The following is a 21,825-nucleotide window of genomic DNA, read 5'->3' on the forward strand; positions in this document are numbered from 1 at the left end:
GTGAAGTGTGTAAACCTGGTGATTCACAGACCTGTACCCCTGGGGATAAAAATATATGTTTATAAAAAATAAAAAATTAAAAAAAAAAAAAGAATTACCTCATGCAATATTGAAGCCAAGGTCATGAAATACCTTTGGCTAGAATAGTTTGTGCTGTGCTAACAAGATCATAATACGGTTTTATAATTAGTGTCTCTTCCATGAATAAATATTTGTCTGCCCTTTTCACTGTAGTCCAGAGTTAGGCAGTGCTTGGTACCACCAGTAAATAGTCCCGTTGGAGACACGCAATTGCTCTCTGAATCAGCAACAAGCTCTATAATTTCTCTTTTAAGCCTACCTTTGAGCCACTCCCCACCCTTAGAGATTGGTTTAGTGAGACTCCAGTGAACTCTAGGGCAGAATCTGACATAGTCTAAGACATGCCAGTGTAACAAGGGTTTGATTCAACTGTACCTTTTTCATACCTGGAAGAAATCTCCTTTGGTCTAAGATCTACAAAGTTCAATGTAGAGTAATTAGTGAATATGCTCCATTTTAAGAGAAAAAAAGAGCATGTTTTCCCAGACTACTTTTCTCTGACCTTCTGTGAGTCAGGTTCTCTCACTTCCCTCCACCTGGACATTTATCTTGCTGGGCCTGGATCCCTTGGCTAGATTCCTGTTCCCAGACGCAGACCATTTCTGGAGTCAAGATTTCCTTTCATAAATGATTTCTTCAGTGACAGCCAGCATCAGTGATTTTTCTTTCTGGTGAGTAGCTCTTTATTTCCTTTCTTTTAGCTACAACCTAGAGTCTAGGAACTCTGCTTTCCCCTAAGGTGACTTCTTGTGCTTTGTGTGGCTAGGAGTTACCCTACCCTAATACATTTCTTGAAAATTTTGATAGAACCAGTTTCCATTCTGGTGCAAACCTTCCCAGGAGTCATAAAGAGGAGAAACTCTGCTGCACAAGTGTCTTATTTGTAAAGTCTCACTAATCCAGTGCAAACTTCTTCTGTTAAATATCCATGTGAGTGCTTATGCACTGTATGTGTGTGCTGATTTCTAGTGCTATTGTTGTTGGCACTTCAGTTCAGGCTGGAAGGTTGGCCCTGACCCATCCTGCCCATGTTGGCATTTAGCCAAACATGTTATTTCTTTATTCCAGCCAGAGCTTTAAGCATCACTTCTCCCTAGCCTGCCTAATAGAGTCCACATAGTTCAAATTATTATGTGTGTGTGTGTGTGTGTGTGTGTGTAAATATCTAACCTCTCTTCTGGTTCTGTTTATTATTCCTTACCTCTTCTATTCCCAGTATCTCCATAGAAAGAGTACCTTTTTATGGGCTTGTTCTTGGTCCTCTGCGCCGTATTCATTTCTAATCTTTTTTGGGGTTTCTTTCTGGTTTTCTTTCTTTCCTTTTTCTTTCTTCCTTTCTTTCTTTCTTCCTTCCTTTTTTAGACAGAGAGATAGTGGGGAAGAGGCAGAGGGGGAGGAAGAGAGAGAATCTTGAGCAGGCTCCATGTCCAGCATGGAGCCCAAGATGGGGCTTGATCTCACAACCCTGAGATCATCACCTGAGCTGAAATCAAGAGTAGGATGTCTAACTGATTGAGCCACCCAGGCATCCCAACTTTTGGTTTCCTATCTATAAAAAGTTCTCCACAGAGCTGCTGAAAAGCACAGGTTTATGATAGTGACCACACCGAGAAGGGAAGATAGTTATTGTGGGATTGACCACAAGTAAGGTTCTATCTAGGCTTAAGGAAGATACTAATGAATTATATGCTCAGAAATGGGTATTCTTATTCAATTTTGAAAAAGTCTTCCCAGGAAAAATTATGACCTGGGATTTACTTTAAAATAATACAGTAAGAGATAACAGAAACAAGGCAAAATACAGGCTGATAGTGACGGAAACATTCTGCTTTTATTATGAAACTAAGAGTTTCATAATAAAAATGCTTCGAAACTCCCCAGGAGATATCAGCTAGGAGAAGTTTTATAAGTGGGTTCCTGATAATACAAGGAACTGATAAAATCCTAGGAAGGAGCAAAGGACTCTTTCTCAGAGGAAAAGTATTGATTTAACATGTAGCTTTTGAAATATATGTTATAATCTTGTTGGCTACCCCCTGCCTGCTCTAAAGGAGTGTCTAATGGCAGACAATGAGGAAATAATAAAAGAATACTATAATACCGTTGCATATGATTTGAGTTAGGGATGCACTTGCTTGTGTATGCACAGGATGTTTCTGGAAGGATTCACTGAGAAATTGGTGATATTTGCTTCCAGACAGGGGAGCCAGGCATCTTGGGGGAAGGGGTGGAGAGGCTACCTGAAAAACAAAATAAAACTCAAGTGACCAAACAAATAAAGAAAACTATATTGTCACCAAGGATTTGGATTTATTACTACCTCTGATACTGTCCCACATGAAAGGGACCTGGCCAGTCAGCCTAAAAGATTATTTCAAGATTGTGTGCCCAGCCCCATTGTTTAGCAGTTGAGTGACAGACCATGACAGACTCCACTAGATGAATCAGTACATGGGGTCAGAGCTAAGGCAACACCATCTAAACTGCTTTGTCCCCAGCCTTTGGGAGCACTGAAGAGACAATAGTTTTGCTCACATCTTTAAAATGCAGCAGGAATACGTCCAGAGCACATGAGAAAGTGCAAGCTTATCAAAGCTGATACCCCACAATCAGGTCTCTTAGAAAAATGACTTATGAGTGATGTAGAAGATATACAAGCTAAACCAAGTGAGTTCATAACAAAGGTATCTGTGTAGGCAAGGCAGATACAAGCAGACGACTTTGATGATGTCACTCTTGAAATGAAAATGTTACGGCACTCGTTTGTGGATTCATGAGTAAGCTATTGTTACACCCAGAAATGTGAATTCCTCTGGACACAATCTGGCATCTGTTATAGAGCTCCTGATCCTTTCAATATAAAAAGAACAATGTTTCTCTGAAAGGACAAGCTGACATTGTTATTGCTAGCTGTTGCCACAGTATCCTTGTTTCAGATGAAAACAGATGACCTGAAAGGCAGGAATGTCTGCTTAAGATTTGGGGCCTTAAGGCATGTATGTTTAAGTTCATCATCCCAAATTTGAGAGCATTTTACATACTGACATGTGCATGGAACATTTAGGACTCTGCCTGGTATTGGAGCAGCTGTATACCGATTGAGTGTTTCAGTTAAACAAATCCATTATCTTTCACAAACAAAATAACAGTGAGGCACGTTTACCTTTTGAGAGGAGGGAGCTGGAATCCACTGCCTTTTGTGAATGAACTTTGAAAGCAGCCAGAATTGAAGCAAATGTAATGCAAATTTCGAGACATGTTTTAAGACTCATGCTTATGTCTCTACTGAAGCATCACTGGAAGTATTTAGGCTGTCAGATTGAATCAGAGACATATAGTAAGCTCTAGTTAGAATATCACCTGCAGTGCTTCCAGTCTCATCTAAAGACTGAAGCTACTTCCCGTATTTATTCTTCCAAATTGGCCATTCTGCTCAGTTTCCTAGGGACATGAGGGTTCTTAGATGTGTGACGAATTGTGCCACGACGCACTGCATTGATAAAGTTTGTCGTGGACTAACTCCAAACCAAAGCATTCTGGGATGCTAAGAATCAGCAAAGATTGAAAGCTGGATATCAACACATACTTGGCAAGAGAAAAAGATTGGCAATGTTGATCACAATTACAAATGCACAAATGCAGTTCCCCTTTTAAGAATTTACCTTTAAGATATATATGTTCCAAAATGATGCATGTAAGAGACAACTAATTACAGTATTGTTTACAATAGCAAAAATTTTAAAACAAGGCCAGGTGTAGGGTACTGGTTAAATATTGTACATTCCATACAATGAAATACTATACAGTCATGAGAGAAAGAGGAATTCCTTCGGGTCCTTTGAAACCTTGAAGCTACGTTAAGTAAAGGGTTAAAAGGTAAAAGTGGTGGTGAACCTGCCATTTGTAAAATGATGTTCATTTAGTAAAAAAAAAAAAAAAATTAAAAAATTTAGAATATGTTACAGATTTGCTTCCATTCTGCCATGCTATACTAAAGATACTGTTAATGCTAGAGTCTTCCAGGGCAGGAAACTGAGTGTCAAGAAGATTATTTCCCTGTATGCTTTCCATTTTACAATCCTGAGTTATCCATTCAAAATTTTGAATTTTTAATTATGAACTATTCATTACAAAGGAAATATTTTAGTGAGACTTTGAGATGGCTGTAGAATAACACCTAATATATAGATGGCATGCTTTTTATTGAGTGATAACTTCCTTGATGTGCAATTGAACAGGAACTTGGAATTCCTGCTTATAGCATTATGGCTATTATAGATTTTTTTTTCCCTTCAATCCTCAAAAGTTAACAAAGGAATTGTAGAACTTTGGTTTTTAACTAACCACCCTGCCTCTGCCCCCTGACTTTTGTGATTATTCAGAAGACTGCTGAGTGGTAAATGTTGGGTATAGGAGAAACGCTGTGTCCTTGGACTCCCTAGGATTAAGTGGAGCTGCCTGGAGCCTAAGCAATCGCCTGGAGCTATTTTACTTCTGCCCACCCAGCTCCAGGCTTTGTACTTAAGCATTTTTCCTCTCAACTTTCTTTGCTTCTGCTTCCTATTGACTCTAAAACTACAAAAAAAAAAAAAAAAAAAAAAAAAGATAAAAGATAAAAGATTTAAAAAAAGAAAGAAAAGAAAAAGAAGAAAAGCTAGGTATTTTCAAAGGCACAAATCACTGAGCACAATTTAAATCAGTTAGAGAGTCTTACTGGTGCATTATATTATTTGGTGATATTGGCTGAAAAGAAATAATAGGAATTAAATGTATTTATGAGTGATTTTTATGATCCATCAAATGAAAACTATATATAAACAAAACTCCCTAAAAATGGATAGTCATTGGTTTCACTGTGTGGCGTATTTCCTTAAGAACTAGATGAAGCATTTTGCTCTCAGAGATGGAGGGGGAGATGAAAAGGTCAGTATTTAACGTTAAGACAGTAAAGCCTCCATACGCTAATGGGCAAGGTTCTTACATTTGCAGGCCCGTTCTGCCTCCCTCACAGGCTTTGCCGAGGACCAAAGGAGTGTGGTGTGTGTGAGCATTTTTCATAAACTCTAGAGTGTGTGTTACATACAAGTGCTGGTACTCATGTTCCTGAATTTGCCCGGTCTCAGAATTTTGAGGTCAACCATGTGCAGATATGCTGAAAATGCTGTAAGAAACTTGGTGCCTTGTAGTTGTGATCCTTGCAAGTTATATACTAGGAGTTTCTGAAAGGTCTCTTAAGATGCTGTCTTTCAGCCTTATTCTTGGGAGCTGGAGTTTCATTATTGAGCTTTGCAAATGCCTTGCTTCAGACTGGCTTAAGCTGCTTCACCGGTGTCAATACCTAGCGGCTTTTAAGTTCAGTTCTCCAGACTCTGCACAAGCTCATTCCCTGTGGGGCAGAAGGAGTCTGAAGCTTTAATTGAGGTGAGGAGTTGAAGAAACTGAACATTGGTCACTGAGATGAGTCTAACTTGTAATGAGGTTGCTGACAGGAGTCAATCGTCTGGACAAAAAGGTCCCAGGTGTCCAGGGATGCTTAGGCAAGGATGGGCTCTACCATCACCCAGTTTTAGCAGCCAATAAAACCATAATACGTGTGTCCTCCTTCTCCCGCACAGCAGCGCTGTGCTAGGCTCTGAGGGCTGAGAGATGACTGACAGCAGGATTCCAGTGTGGAGACAGGCTTTGAGGTATAACGGAAAAGAGAGCCCTAGACTGAATTAGGATATCAAAGACATATCTTGGCATATAATTAGCTTGACTTCTAAGAAGCTATTTTAGTGGAAATACACAATGAATGGCTCTCCCTCTTGGTCAAATGCAGCTCTGGGAATGAATCAGCCTTCAGTGGAATAAAGATTCCAAAGGTCAGTCTTTGTGCGTCCACTATGATTTCCTTTTGCCTTTCTCCCCCCAAAATACTCAAGCATGGTCAGAATGCATGCAGTGGTTGAAGTGGGGGAAAATCTTTTTCTGTGCCGTCCCAAATCCTCAGCAGCAGCTTCCTTGTGCGGTCAGCCCTGGCCTTGACCACTTACTTCACCTATTAACTCTACCCTGGTTACTTTGTGCACATAGGTTGGAAGATTGGCGCGCACTCATACCTGTGCAAGTACTCTGTTAGCTTGTATCGTGCTGCATATATGTAAATGGTTCAGGGGTGCCTGAATAAATTAGGAATAAATGAAATCACCTTGCAGGAGCCTGCTACTTTCAGTATCTATTCTTAGAGCAATTAGGGCCCTGATAAGAAGATTGTTATAGAAGTAATTGGGTTTTGATCTGCACCTGGTGTTCCTGGTCTCCCGTCTGCCTCAGGCCCATCTCCAGTCGGCAGCTTTGACACTTTGGGCTCCCAATATCTGCTCTCCAGCCAGCAGTGTTGGCTTTTCTTCACCTTCCAAATACACAGCTGAGACACTAGACCCAACCATGTGAACTCTGGCTTGAGATCTGGATCGTCTCTGGGAGAAAGGCTACAGACGCCACCACATCCAGGCCTGATGCTGCCAAGCACACTTTCCTCTCCATGGCCTTTCTGGTTTCGGCTCACCAGATGGTGAAGCAGAGACCAAAAAGAGAAAGGAAAAACATTGACTTTATGAGCTAAGGACAAATTTACCGCTTCACTGTTAACGTTGCCGCAGAGTTCTAGTTTATTAAGGGGAAGAAACAGCTGTGAATATTAAAACTTGAGAAAAAGTTTGGTGGGAACTGACACTCCCTAGGGCATTGAAACAGCAGTGGGGTGAACACAGAGACTGGCATGATGAGTCTGCTGGCTGAGATACAAAGTGATGTTGGAGCTCTTTGTTTTAAAATAATCACAGATCTGTAGGAAAGTACAAAGAGGGTACATAGTACCATGTACCACCACCACCACCCCCGTTTCCCCTAATGGTTACATCTTACATAACACAGTAGCAAAACCAAGAAACAGATTGGTACAATGCAGCATAGTTTTATGTCATTTTCTCATGTGTGTAGATTTGTGTAACCATCACCTCAGTCAAGATACAGAACTATTCCATCGCTACAAAGATGTCCCCCATGCTACCCAATGATTGTCTCACCCCTCATCACCATGACACCGTTCCTAACCCTTGGCAATCACTAACATGTTCTCCATCTCTATAATTTTGTCATTCTGAAAATGTTACACAAACAACATCATATAGTACATAACCTTTTGAGGTTATCTTTTTATGTATTAGTGAATTCTATTTGCTGATAATTTTTTTTAATTTATTTTTAAAGATTTTATTTATCAGAGAGAGAGAAAGGGAGAGAGTAAGCACAGGCAGACAGAATGGCAGGCAGAGGCAGAGGGAGAAGCAGGCTCCCTCCCGAGCAAGGAGCCCGATGTGGGACTCGATCCCAGGACACTGGGATCATGACCTGAGCCAAAGGCAGCCAGCTGCTCAACCAACTGAGCCACCCAGGCGTCCCTATTTGCTGATAATTTTGTTAAGAATTTTTTATATCCATATTGATAAGGGATTCTGATTTTTACTCTTCTTTCCTTCTTTCTTTTTTTTGGTACTGTCTTTGTCTGGTGTTAGTATCAAAGTAATATTGGCTTCTTAAATGAATTGAGAAGTGTTCTCTCTTCCATTTTCTGGAAGAGATTGTATAGCATTGATATTTAAATGTTTGGTAGAGTTCGTCAGTAAAATTATCTGGCCCTAGAGAATACTTTTTCAGGAGTTTTTAGCTTATAAAATCTATTTTCTTTATGGCAATGGGGCTATTCAAATATCTCTCTTATTTTGGGAAAGTTGTGGTAATTTATGCTCTAGAAAGAATTGGTCCATTTCAACTAACTTGTTAAATTTACATGTGTGAGCTGTTCATAGTAATCTCACAGCATCCCCTGATGACCACAGGGTCTGTGGTGATAGCCGAAATTTCGTTATGGTTTCGATATGTTAAGTTGAAGGTTCTTTTTTCTTTTTTCTTTTGTTAGTCTTGCTAGAGGTCTGTCAATTGTATTAATCTTAAAAAAGAAAAAAAATAGCTTTTTTATTGGTTTTCTCTGTTGTTTTTCTGTTTCCAATTTCATAGATTTTTTTCTGCTCTTTTCTTTGTTATTTCCTTCCTCTTGCTTACTTTGTGTTGATTTTGTTTTGTTTTTTTCTAGGTTTTTAAAGGGGGAACTGAGATGATTGATTTGAGACTTCTCTTCTTTTATAATATAAAGTTTAAGTTCTATAAGTTTCCTTTTCAGTATTGCTTGTGTGTGTGTGTGTGTGTGTGTGTGCACACGCACGCGTGAGTGTGTTTGAGTGTGTGAGTGAGAATGTGTGTGTGTACTATATATGTTTTTCTTTTTATCTTTTTGCTTTGAGACTTCCTTTTTGAGATGTGGATTTTTTTAAGCATGTTTGTTTAGTTTACCAGTGCTTAGAGACTTTTATTTTATTTTCTTGTTTTTATTTTTAGTTTAATCTGATTGTGGATGAAGAACACAGTCTGGATGATTTCAATTTAAAAAAAAAAATTTGTTGAGGTCACTTTTGTTTTTTTGTTTTTTTGTTTTTTTTTTTTAATTTTTTATTTTTGATAAACATATATTTTTATCCCCAGGGGTACAGGTCTGTGAATCACCAGGTTTACACACTTCACAGCACTCACCAAATCACATACCCTCCCCAATGTCCATAATCCCACCCCCTTCTCCCAAACCCCCTGCCCCCGGCAACCCTCAGTTTGTTTTGTGAGATTAAGAGTCACTTATGGTTTGTCTCCCTCCCAATCCCATCTTGTTTCATTTATTCTTCTTCTACCCACTTAAGCCTCCATGTTGTATCACCACTTCCTCATATCAGGGAGATCATATGATAGTTGTCTTTCTCTGCTTGACTTATTTCGCTAAGCATGATACGCTCTAGTTCCATCCACGTTGTTGCAAATGGCAAGATTTCATTTCTTTTGATGGCTGCATAGTATTCCATTGTGTATATATACCACATCTTCTTGATCCATTCATCTGTTGATGGACATCTAGGTTCTTTCCATAGTTTGGCTATTGTGGACATTGCTGCTATAAACATTCGGGTGCATGTGCCCCTTTGGATCACTACATTTGTATCTTTAGGGTAAATACCCAATAGTGCAATTGCTGGGTCATAGGGCAGTTCTATTTTCAACATTTTGAGGAACCTCCATGCTGTTTTCCAGAGTGGCTGCACCAGCTTGCATTCCCACCAACAGTGTAGGAGGGTTCCACTTTCTCCGCATCCTCGCCAGCATCTGTCATTTCCTGACTTGTTGATTTTAGCCATTCTGACTGGTGTGAGGTGATATCTCATTGTGGTTTTGATTTGTATTTCCCTGATGCCGAGTGATATGGAGCACTTTTTCATGTGTCTGTTGGCCATCTGGATGTCTTCTTTGCAGAAATGTCTGTTCATGTCCTCTGCCCATTTCTTGATTGGATTATTTATTCTTTGGGTGTTGAGTTTGCTAAATTCTTTATAGATTCTGGACACTAGTCCTTTATCTGATATGTCGTTTGCAAATATCTTCTCCCATTCTGTCAGTTGTCTTTTGATTTTGTTAACTGTTTCCTTTGCTGTGCAAAAGCTTTTGATCTTGATGAAATCCCAGTAGTTCATTTTTTCCCTTGCTTCCCTTGCCTTTTGCGTTGTTCCTAGGAAGATGTTACTGCGGCAGAGGTCGAAGAGGTTGCTGCCCGTGTTCTCCTCAAGGATTTTGATGGATTCCTTTCGTACATTGAGGTCCTTCATCCATTTTGAGTCTATTTTTGTGTGTGGTGTAAGGGAATGGTCCAATTTCATTTTTCTGCATGTGGCTGTCCAATTTTCCCAGCACCATTTATTGAAAAGGCTGTCTTTTTTCCATTGGACATTCTTTCCTGCTTTGTCGAAGATTAGTTGACCATAGATTTGAGGGTCTATTTCTGGGCTCTCTATTCTGTTCCATTGATCTATGTGTCTGTTTTTGTGCCAGTACCATGCTGTCTTGATGATGACAGCTTTGTAATAGAGCCTGAAGTCCGGAATTGTGATGCCACCAACGTTGGCTTTCTTTTTCAATATCCCTTTGGCTATTCGAGGTCTTTTCTGGTTCCATATAAATTTTAGAATTATTTGTTCCATTTCTTTGAAAAAGATGGATGGTACTTTGATAGGAATTGCATTAAATGTGTAGATTGCTTTAGGTAGCATAGACATTTTCACAATATTTATTCTTCCAATCCAGGAGCATGGAACATTTTTCCATTTCTTTGTGTCTTCCTCAATTTCTTTCATGAGTACTTTATAGTTTTCTGAGTATAGATTCTGTGTCTCTTTGGTTAGGTTTATTCCTAGGTATCTTATGGTTTTGGATGCAATTGTAAATGGGATTGACTCCTTAATATCTCTTTCTTCTGTCTTGCTGTTGGTGTAGAGAAATGCAACTGATTTCTGTGCATTGATTTTATATCCTGACACTTTACTGAATTCCTGTATAAGTTCTAGCAGTTTTGGAGTGGAGTCTTTTGGGTTTTCCACATATAGTATCATATCATCTGCGAAGAGTGATAATTTGACTTCTTCTTTGCTGATTTGGATGCCTTTAATTTCCTTTTGTTGTCTGATTGCTGAGGCTAGGACCTCTAGTACGATGTTGAATAGCAGTGGTGATAATGGACATCCCTGCCGTGTTCCTGACCTTAGCGGAAAAGCTTTCAGTTTTTCTCCATTGAGAATGATATTTGCGGTGGGTTTTTCATAGATGGCTTTGATGATATTGAGGTATGTGCCCTCTATCCCTACACTTTGAAGAGTTTTGATCAGGAAGGGATGCTGTACTTTGTCAAATGCTTTTTCAGCATCTATTGAGAGTATCATATGGTTCTTGTTCTTTCTTTTATTGATGTGTTGTATCACATTGACTGATTTGCGGATGTTGAACCAACCTTGCAGCCCTGGAATAAATCCCACTTGGTCGTGGTGAATAATCCTTTTAATGTACTGTTGAATCCTATTGGCTAGTATTTTGTTGAGTATTTTCGCATCTGTGTTCATCAAGGATATCGGTCTATAGCTCTCTTTTTTGGTGGGATCCTTGTCTGGTTTTGGGATCAAGGTGATGCTGGCCTCATAAAATGAGTTTGGAAGTTTTCCTTCGATTTCTATTTTTTGGAACAGTTTCAGGAGAATAGGAATTAGTTCTTCTTTAAATGTTTGGTAGAATTCCCCCGGGAAGCCGTCTGGCCCTGGGCTTTTGTTTGTTTGGAGATTTTTAATGACTGTTTCAATCTCCTTACTGGTTATGGGTCTGTTCAGGCTTTCTATTTCTTCCTGGCTCAGTTGTGGTAGTTTATATGTTTCTAGGAATGCATCCATTTCTTCCAGATTGTCAAATTTATTGCCGTAGAGTTGCTCATAGTATGTTCTTATAATAGTTTGTATTTCTTTGGTGTTAGTTGTGATCTCTCCTCTTTCATTCATGATTTTATTTATTTGGGTCCTTTCTCTTTTCTTTTTGATAAGTCGGGCCAGGGGTTTATCAATTTTATTAATTCTTTCAAAGAACCAGCTCCTAGTTTCGTTGATTTGTTCTATTGTTTTTTTGGTTTCTATTTCATTGATTTCTGCTCTGATCTTTATGATTTCTCTTCTCCTGCTGGGCTTAGGGTTTCTTTCTTGTTCTTTCTCCAGCTCCTTTAGGTGTAGGGTTAGGTTGTGTACCTGAGACCTTTCTTGTTTCTTGAGAAAGGCTTGTAGCGCTATATATTTTCCTCTCAGGACTGCCTTTGTTGTGTCCCACAGATTTTGAACCGTTGTATTTTCATTATCATTTGTTTCCATGATTTTTTTCAATTCTTCTTTAATTTCCCGGTTGACCCATTCATTCTTTAGAAGGATACTGTTTAGTCTCCATGTATTTGGGTTCTTTCCAAACTTCCTTTTGTGGTTGAGTTCTAGCTTTAGAGCATTGTGGTCTGAAAATATGCAGGGAATGATCCCAATCTTTTGATACCGGTTGAGTCCTGATTTAGGACCGAGGATGTGATCTATTCTGGAGAATGTTCCATGTGCACTAGAGAAGAATGTGTATTCTGTTGCTTTGGGATGAAATATTCTGAATATATCCGTGATGTCCATCTGGTCCAGTGTGTCGTTTAAGGCCTTTATTTCCTTGCTGATCTTTTGCTTGGATGACCTGTCCATTTCAGTGAGGGGAGTGTTAAAGTCCCCTACTATTATTGTATTATTGTTGATGTGTTTCTTTGATTTTGTTATTAATTGGTTTATATAGTTGGCTGCTCCCACGTTGGGGGCATAGATATTTAAAATTGTTAAATCTTTTTGTTGGACAGACCCTTTGAGTATGATATAGTGTCCTTCCTCATCTCTTATTATAGTCTTTGGCTTAAAATCTAATTGATCTGATATAAGGATTGCCACTCCTGCTTTCTTCTGATGTCCATTAGCATGGTAAATTCTTTTCCACCCCCTCACTTTAAATCTGGAGGTGTCTTCGGGCTTAAAATGTGTTTCTTGGAGGCAACATATAGATGGGTTTTGTTTTTTTATCCATTCTGATACCCTGTGTCTTTTGACAGGGGCATTTAGCCCATTCACATTCAGGGTAACTATTGTGAGATATGAATTTAGTGCCATTGTATTGCCTGTAAGGTGACTGTTACTGTATATGGTCTCTGTTCCTTTCTGGTATACCACTTGTAGGCTCTCTCTTTGCTTAGAGGACCCCTTTCAATATTTCCTGTAGAGCTGGTTTGGTATTTGCAAATTCTTTCAGTTGTTGTTTGTCCTGGAAGCTTTTAATCTCTCCTTCTATTTTCAATGGTAGCCTAGCTGGATATAGTATTCTTGGCTGCATGTTTTTCTCGTTTAGTGCTCTGAAAATAGCATGCCAGCTCTTTCTGGCCTGCCAGGTCTCTGTGGATAAGTCAGCTGCCAATCTAATATTTTTACCATTGTATGTTACAGACTTCTTTTCCCGGGCTGCTTTCAGGATTTTCTCTTTGTCATTGAGACTTGTAAATTTTACTATTAGGTGACGGCGTGTGGGCCTATTCTTATTGATTTTGAGGGGCATTCTCTGAACCTCCTGAATTTTGATGCTCGTTCCCTTTGCCATATTGGGGAAATTCTCCCCAATAATTCTCTCCAGTATACCTTCTGCTCCCCTCTCACTTTCTTCTTCTTCTGGAATCCCAATTATTCTAATGTTGTTTCGTCTTATGGTGTCACTTATCTCTCGAATTCTCCCCTCGTGGTCCAGTAGCTGTTTGTCCCTCTTTTGCTCAGCTTCTTTATTCTCTGTCATTTGGTCTTCTATATCACTAATTCTTTCTTCTGCCTCATTTATCCTAGCAGTTAGAGCCTCCATTTTTGATTGCACCTCATTAATAGCTTTTTTGATTTCACCTTGGTTAGATTTTAGTTCTTTTATTTCTCCAGAAAGGGCTTTTATATCTCTCGAGAGGGTTTCTCTAATATCTTCCATGCCTTTTTCGAGCCCGGCTAGAACCTTGAGAATTGTCATTCTGAACTCTAGATCTGACATATTACCGATGTCTGTATTGATTAGGTCCCTAGCCTTCGGTACTGCCTCTTGTTCTTTTTTTTGTGTTGAATTTTTACGTCTTGTCATTTTGTCCAGATAAGAGTAAATGAAGGGGCAAGTAAAATACTAAAAGGGTGGCAACAACCCCAGGAAAATATGCTTTAACCCAATTAGAAGAGATCCAAAATCGTGAGTGGGGAGAAAGGGGATAAAAAGAGGTTCAAAAAGGAAGAAAGAAAGAAAAAAACAAAAACAAAAAACAAAAAGAAAAGAAAAGAAAAGAATTTTTTAAAAAAGAATACACCTAAGAAAAATGTAAAAAAGAAAAAATATATATATTAGATAAACTAGTAAAAAATCGTTAAAAAAGAAAAAGGTAACAGTTAAAAAAAAATTTTACCCGAAGGCGAGAAAAAAAAAATGAAAAAGAAAAAATTAAATTAACTGCAAGACTAAAAAAAATCACAGGAAAAAAGCCATGAGTTCCGTGCTTGGCTTTCTCCTCCTCTGGAATTCTGCTGCTCTCCTTGGTATTGAAACCGCACTCCTTGGTAGGTGAACTTGGTCTCGGCTGGATTTCTTGTTGATCTTCTGGGGGAGGGGCCTGTTGTAGTGATTCTCAAGTGTCTTTGCCCCAGGCGGAATTACACCGCCCTTACCCGGGGCCGGGGTGAGTAATCCGCTCAGGTTTGCTTTCAGGAGCTTTTGTTCCCTGAGCGCTTTCCGTAGAGTTCCAGAGGACGGGAATACAAATGGCGGCCTCCTGGTCTCCGGCCCGGAGGAGCCGAGAGCCCAGGGCCCCACTCCTCAGTGCGCGCTCAGAGAACAGCGCCCAGTTACTCCCGTCTGCCTGACCTCCGGCCGCGCTCCGAGCTCACCGAGCCTGCGACCGGTTCAAGGTAACACGGAGCTGTGAGCTTACTGTCGGCTCTGTCTCTGTAGCCGGCTTTCCTGTTCCAATACCCGCAAGCTCTGCGACACTCAGACACCCCAGATCCTTCTGTGACCCTGCGGGACCTGAGGCCACGCTGACCCCGCGTGGGCTTCGCCCCGGTTTAGCCTCTGGAGCGATGTCCCTCAGCGGAACAGACTTTTAAAAGTCCTGATTTTGTGCACGGTTGCTCCGCTGCTTGCCGGGAGCCGGCCCCTCCCCCCGGGGTCTATCTTCCCGTCGCTTTGGATTCACTTCTCCACCGGTCCTACCTTTCAGAAAGTGGTTGTTTTTCTGTTTCCAGAATTGCTGTTCTTCTTCTCTTCGATCTGCCGATGGATTTTCAGGTGTTTGCAATCTTTAGATAAGCTATCTAGCTGATCTCCGGCTAGCTGAAGCAGTCTCAGCTTGCTACTTCTCCGCCATCTTGACTCCTCCCCCGAGGTAATTCTTCCTTGAAGTGTTTGGGGACAAAGTGAGGAGATTTGTATAATTTACCCATTCTTCCTTGCATCTATTTAAGTGCCTTGCTCTTTTTCAGTTGTGGATTTTGATAGCAGGCTTCCCCAGCATCATAGCTGAATCAACCTGGAGTTTTCACCTGCTTTTTTCCTATAGGAAAATCATCCTCCAAGAGTCCCACATACTGTTCCATTCTCACGTGGTTTGGTGATTTTATGTGAGGTTCCACAGCTACTAGTTGATGCTTATTGTCTTCAAAATGATAAGCATGGTTCTTCCACCTCCATCTTTCTAGTATTAAGATTGGTACAGATCAACAGTGTCAAACTGTTCTCCATGGTAGACACCTTGAAGTTCCTCCAGTTCCCTCCCAGAACAGTCCTTAACTTCTTCACAGTAGAGGCGAGGGACATGAAATATTGAACATGTTAGGTTCCAGGGTTGGAGGAAGGATAAGAAGTTCTTTTACTTACATTTTGCTACCTGAGCTGGGGCAGTTTCTGTGGCAAATTTAGCCTTCCTAGTTGGACAGATGCACATCTATCATGGATACCTCATGTTCCTTCATCAACCTCACTAATGAGATTGGGGGGAAGTGACCATGGCTGCCATGTTCAGTTAACTAGGCAGGCAATGTTCTAAATTTTCAAATGCTCCAATTTTATCTACAGTATATAGAGATGATGACAGACACTAGGTCATTTCCCTTCTCTTTAATCATTGCAGGCAGACCCCATTTATATTGTAAACATACAAAAATGCAGGATTTTTCACCAGCCCACACAGTTCTTCAGGTGCATGCACTGACATGAAGGTTGGCCTCTTCGGAAAGTTTTATCTGATAAAGCTTCTCTGTTACTTTAATGACAAATTCTGAGATCATCCCAGTGGACTTTGGTATCCGATGTGGCTTTAGAAACAACCATTGATTTGTGGGATCCAGAAGTAAAACCTGATCTTCCTCCAGCAGGCCTCAAGATTTGGGTATACTGCGGGTCCAAAAAAGATGTAACATCCTACCAATGGACATGGACATTGTGATTTTCAGAATTTTCAATTTGTAGTCATTCAGTCAGACTTAACTGAATTAAAATGTGTAATGAAACTTTTGTTGCCTACAATAAAATATTTCAGCATGACAGTATATACTGTTCCCTTTGCTACCCTGTCAACTGGCTTTTAAAAATGTTTGAACCTTTGAACAAATACTTTGTAGATCAACCTATGGGTCCTACAGTGGTACTGAATATTTGCAATCAAGCTTTCTACATTTTGGTTGTTTCAAAAACAAGTTGGGAAACTTTAATCAATACATTCAATAAAGTGCCAAAATACTTCAACTTCTGGCAAGAAAATGCAAAGATTTAAAATAAAGCTTGTGGGGCACCTGGGTGGCTCAGTGGTTTAAGCCTCTGCTTTCCGCTCAGGTCATGATCTCAGGGTCCTGGGATCAAGCCCCACGTCTGTCTCTCTGCTCGGCAGGGAGCCTGATTCTCCTTCTCCCTCTGTCTGCCTCTCTGCCTACTTGTGATCTCTATCTCTCTGTCAAATAAATAAATAAAATCTTAAAAAAAATAAAATAAAATAAAATAAAGCTTGTAAATAGAATGAAATAGAAATTTAACCCCACAAAAGCAAGAGAAGAATTCAACCTACCAGAACGCTTAGAATAGAAAAGAGTGACAACACTCAATACTGACAAAGATGTGGAGAAATTGAATCACTCCTATAACTGCTGGAGGGAATGAGAGCTCAACCAGTGCAGAAGATTTATTTTCCTTAACCCTTTTACTGTAAAATAATTCTAGGTTCACAGGAAGTTGCAACAAACATGTGCCGGCATGTTCTGTGCCCCCTTCCGTCATCATCCCTGAGTGGTAACACGGTAAATACCTATGGTACAATATCAAAGCCCAGAAATCATCATTGGTACAAAAGCACTTACTCAGATTTCTGCAGTTTCACATCTGTTCATTTGCGTGTCTGTATAGTTTTATGAAACTTTATTACACGCAGCTTTGTGGAATCACCACTATAATCAAGATACAGAATTATTTCTTTACTGAAAGTCTGCCTTGTGCCACTTCTTTTGTAGTTACACCTGCTCTGCCATTCCTAATTCCTGGAAAGCATTAAGTTTTGTAATTTCTAGAATATTCTAGAATATAGGGTTGCCTGGGTGGCTTAGTTAGGTAAGCATCTACCATAGGGTAGATCCATATGGTTGACCCATAGGTTGGCTCAGGTCATGATCTCATGGTGGTGGAATGGAGCCTCGAGTCTGGCTCTGCACTCAGCAGGGAGTTTGCTTCAGATTCTCTCTCTCCCTCTGCCCTTCCTCGCCTCCGCCCTCGTGCTCACTCACTCTCGCTCTCTCAAATAACTAAAGAAAACCTTTTTTTTAAAAAAAGAATATTCTAGAATGTTATGTCACCATTTTACAGTGTGTAGTTTTTTTTTTTTCACTCGGTGTCATCCCCCGCTTGTGTTATCAATAGTCAGCTCCTTTTCATTACTGACTAGTAGTCCTGAATGTATTGAAGTTTGTTTAGCTTTTATCCATTGAACGACATCTGGGTTGTTTCCATGTTTGGTGAATTTGAAAAACAAACAAACAAACTTCTATGAACATTTGTGAACACACTTTTGTGTGAACATAATTCTTATTTTCCTAAAAGATAAATTCCCTGGAGTACAATGACTGGGTCATACAGTAACTGCATGTTTCATTTTAACAGAAATTGCCAGGCTAATTTCCAGAGTGGATGTACTGTTTTACATTCACACCAGCAGCGTATGAAAATCTATTTTCTCTTCATCCTGACCAGCAGGTGGTGTGATCACTATTTTTAATTTTAATAATTCTGACAGGTGTGTAGTAATAACCCATTGTGGTTTTAATTTTCATGCATTTAATGGCTAATGAATTGCATATCTTTTCATGTGTTTATTTGCCATCTACGTATCTTCCTCACTGAAATATCTGTTCATGCATTTTGCCCCTTTTCTTTTTTCAAAGGATTTATTTATTTTAGAGAGACATAGAGAGAGCAGAGGTGGGGAAAGGCAGAGAGAGAGAAAGTCTTAAGTAGACCCTGTGCTGAGTGTGGAGCCTGATGGGGGAGCGCAATCTCATGACCCTGAGATCACCACCTGAGAGAAACCAAGAGTCAGAGGCTTAACTGACTGAGCCTCCCAGGCACCCTTATTTTGCTCAATTTCTAACTGGGTTGATTTTTTTTTCTACTGTTGTGTACTGAGAGTTACTTATATATTCTTCCTACAGAAACTTTGTGGAATATGTGGTTTGCAAATACTTTCCCCCCACCCTGTAGCTTATCTTTTCATTTTCTAAAGAGGGTTTTCGGCCAAGAAAATGTTTTTTATACTGTCAACATCCATTTAATCAAATTCCCCCCTTATACATTATACTTTTGGTGTCAAGTCTGAGAACTTTTTGCTTCCTTCAGGTTTAAAAACCATTCTGTTTTTTTTTTTCTTTTCTAAAAGTTTTATGATTTCATGTTTTACATTTAAAGCCTTGATACATTTTGAGTTAATTTTTATATAAGGTGTGAAGGTTAGGACAAAGTTTATTTTATTTTTGCCTCTGTATGTCAATTGCTCCAACATAATTGGTTGATAGGCTGTTTTTCTCTTTGACTTCGTCAAAAATCAATTGGGCACATCTGTGTGGATCCATGTCTGGGTTCTCTATTCTGTGTCACTGGTCTGTGTCTCACTGTCCACTAATACGACACCATCTTAATTATTGTTCACATCAGATAAAGGGATTTCTCTCACTTCATTTTGCTTTTTCAAAATGCTATTTTAGCTATTCTCTGTCCTTTCCTTTAAATATATATTTCAGAATAAGCTTGTGCATATCTACAAAATACCTTGCTGGGAATTTGATAGGAACCACATTAAACTTATAAGATCAATTTGGAGATAACTGGCATCTTTACTGTGTCGGGCCTTCCAAATCCATGAGTATGTCATCTCTCTCCATTTACTTAGGTCTTCTGTGATGTCTGTCATCATCAGCATTGTAGTTTTCAGCATGCAGATCCTTTATCTATTGGATTTATATTGAAGTATTCCATTTTCTTTGGAGCAATTAGAAATGGTATTGCGCTTTTAATTTTGGTTCTCACATGCTTGTTGTGTATACATAGAAATGCTATTGATTTTTGTGTGTTCTCCTTTTAATCCGCAACACGGTGAAACCCATCCCCCTCTAGGAATTTTTAAAAAAATTCCTTTGGATTGTCTATGTAGACACTTCCATCACCTGCAAATAGGGATAGTTTTATCATTTCCACTTCAATGTACATGTCTTTTATTTTTTTGTCAAGATTCAATTTGTAAGTTCTATAATTGTGTTTGGGAATGTGTTGGCTTGTTTGAAAAATCACTGGCTGCAACTCTTGTTTTTAAATGGATGCATTTACAGCCTATATTAGAAAGTATTGAAATTGTGAAGCCTACAGTTCTGAAGCATTTAAATTTAGTGAAATATTCAAAAACATCAGAGACAATTTATTTAATCAATTTCATCTTGGAAAAATATTTGTTGAAGAAAGGTAAGCACTAGAGATAAAATAAAACATATTGAAAATATCTGGGGGTTATATTTGTGCATTTTTATTTCAAAAAATAAAATTTAGAATATCCTACATTTAGCAGATGTGCTCTGATCTTACCCAATATTTCAGCACCTCTAGAGAGTTTATTTTCACAATTAAAACTATGATGACCAACAGAGGAGACAACTGGGCTACCCATTCCAAGTTCATTATCATAATATACAACTTTGATTGCGGGCTGAATATTGGAAATAATATCATATTGAAATAAATAAATTTTTCAGAAAAATAGTGACAGATAATGGTGAAAAAACTTGTTAACAGCTGTGAATGTATACCAAACAATAGTTCTCTATGTTATTTTTAAATGTTTAACTGTCAGTATAAAGTTTTCTTTCTTCTTTCATGTAAATGGGTTTTATTTTCTAGAAAAGATGTCATTTTAAAAAGTTTAAGTAGAACAATTTTAGGTCCAATGATTTAATAAAAGTCAACATTGTTTCAAAAAGTTATAGGATTTTAACTATTTTTTAAAAGATTTTATTTATATATTTGTCAGAGAGATAGAGAGAGCACAGGCAGGCAGAGTGGCAGGCAGAGGCAGAGGGAGAAGCAGGCTCCCCGTGGAGCAAGGAGCCCAATGTGGGACTTGATCCCAGGATACTGGGATCATGACCCGAGCCGAAGGCAGCCAGCAACTCAACCAACTGAGCCACCCAGGCATCCCTAGAATTTTAACTATTTTTAACATCTCCTTTTACCCTAAAAACGGGTGCTGGTTTGGACATTACACTGCAATGACTACTTTGGTATAACCTAACTTTGAAATAATAGATACATTCAGTATCTTGACATTCTCAGGTAGAATTCATGATATAGGCACAAGATTAAGGAATTATCTGGTGCAAAAGTGGGATGGATGGCCAGAGTAGTCTCAATTAGGTGAAATTAAGGGGTTCACACATCAGAAGGAGCAAGTCTGGGGGTTGTGCTCTGAAGACTAAAACCCTCTGCATTTGCAGAAGAGAGAGGTGTGCTATGACAAGATGGCCATGCTGCTTGTTATGGAGTAGCAGCCTTGTGCAGAACTGTAGTACAGGACTGCAAATCCAAAGGGGATGAGAATCAAGTTCATTGGATGGGCTGAAGATGCTGGGGCTCTCAGAATCTGTTTCTGGGCTTTTCTTAGTGGTGACTAACTAAGTGGGTATGAACGCTGTCCCCAGTGCATCTCCAGTGAAGATAAGTCTGATGCTGCACCAGCTGCCAGGATGCCCCATGATTATTAGCCAGTGTTTGCAAAGAGGGGGCCACCAGCCATCAGCCTGGAGTGTTCTTTGAGGAGTTTATCTAAGAATCCTCTGTCCTTGTGTCCAAATGAAGCAAAGACAGGGAACATCCCACTAGCACTGAAGACAATAACTTAGAGGAAAATAGAGACAGGGATATTGAAACAAAGACAAAGAACCCCACTACTCTAAAATTTTATTTAGAAGACTGGGGAGGTGCATCAGCTTCCCAGTGTTGCTGGAACAAAGGACCATAAACTGGGTGGTTTCAAACAACAGAAGTATGCACTCTCACAGTTCTGGAGGTCAAAAGTCCAAAGTCAAAGCCTCAACAAGGCTGTGTTTTCTGCAAAGCCTCTAGAAGTCAAGCGTCCTTCCTTGACTCTTTTAGTTCCTGGAAGCTCCTAATATTCCTTAACTTATGGCTAATCACTGCCTCTGATTTCCCATGGCTTTCTCTCCGTGTCTCTTTTCCTCTTCTTCTAGGAATACCAGTCCTATTGGATTAAGAGCCCACCTTACTCTGGTATGACCTCGTTGTAACATCCATTTTAAGACCATTTATCTAAATGAGGTCACATTCACAGGTACTAGGAGCAAGAATCCCAGCATACCTCTTTGGGGGACAAAATTCAACCCACAACAGGGGGATTAACCACTGCGGTCAAGATACTTGAAAAGACCCTCTTCAAAACATGTGTTACACTCAGATTATGAGAACCTTTAGCAATCTTAGGGAAATGGGCATGTAAACTAAATACAAAGGGAAATTTGAAATATCAGAAAAAGTTTAGTGAATTTGTGTTAGCCAGAAACATTTCAACAAGTCCTCTCTTCAGATCTCTTAGAGGAACCTACCATGAAACAAACTTCCTCATTTCCAGAAAAGATTTTGAATATGTATATTCTACTGTTTGGGATGGATGTGACC

General features: G+C 39.4%; 1 long non-coding RNA gene across 1 annotated transcript in view; it reads left to right on the forward strand.

Annotated features, from left to right (window-relative positions):
* Nucleotides 1–376: 376 nt before the first annotated feature.
* Nucleotides 377–21,825, forward strand: part of LOC132017305 (uncharacterized) — a 39,229-nt gene continuing 17,780 nt past the window's right edge. The window contains exon 1 of the long non-coding RNA XR_009404228.1: nucleotides 377–752. This is a non-coding gene — a long non-coding RNA (uncharacterized LOC132017305). The remainder of the gene's footprint in view (nucleotides 753–21,825) is intronic.

Source organism: Mustela nigripes, chromosome 5 (assembly GCF_022355385.1).
Source record: "Mustela nigripes isolate SB6536 chromosome 5, MUSNIG.SB6536, whole genome shotgun sequence".
Classification (NCBI taxonomy): Eukaryota; Metazoa; Chordata; class Mammalia; order Carnivora; family Mustelidae; genus Mustela; species Mustela nigripes.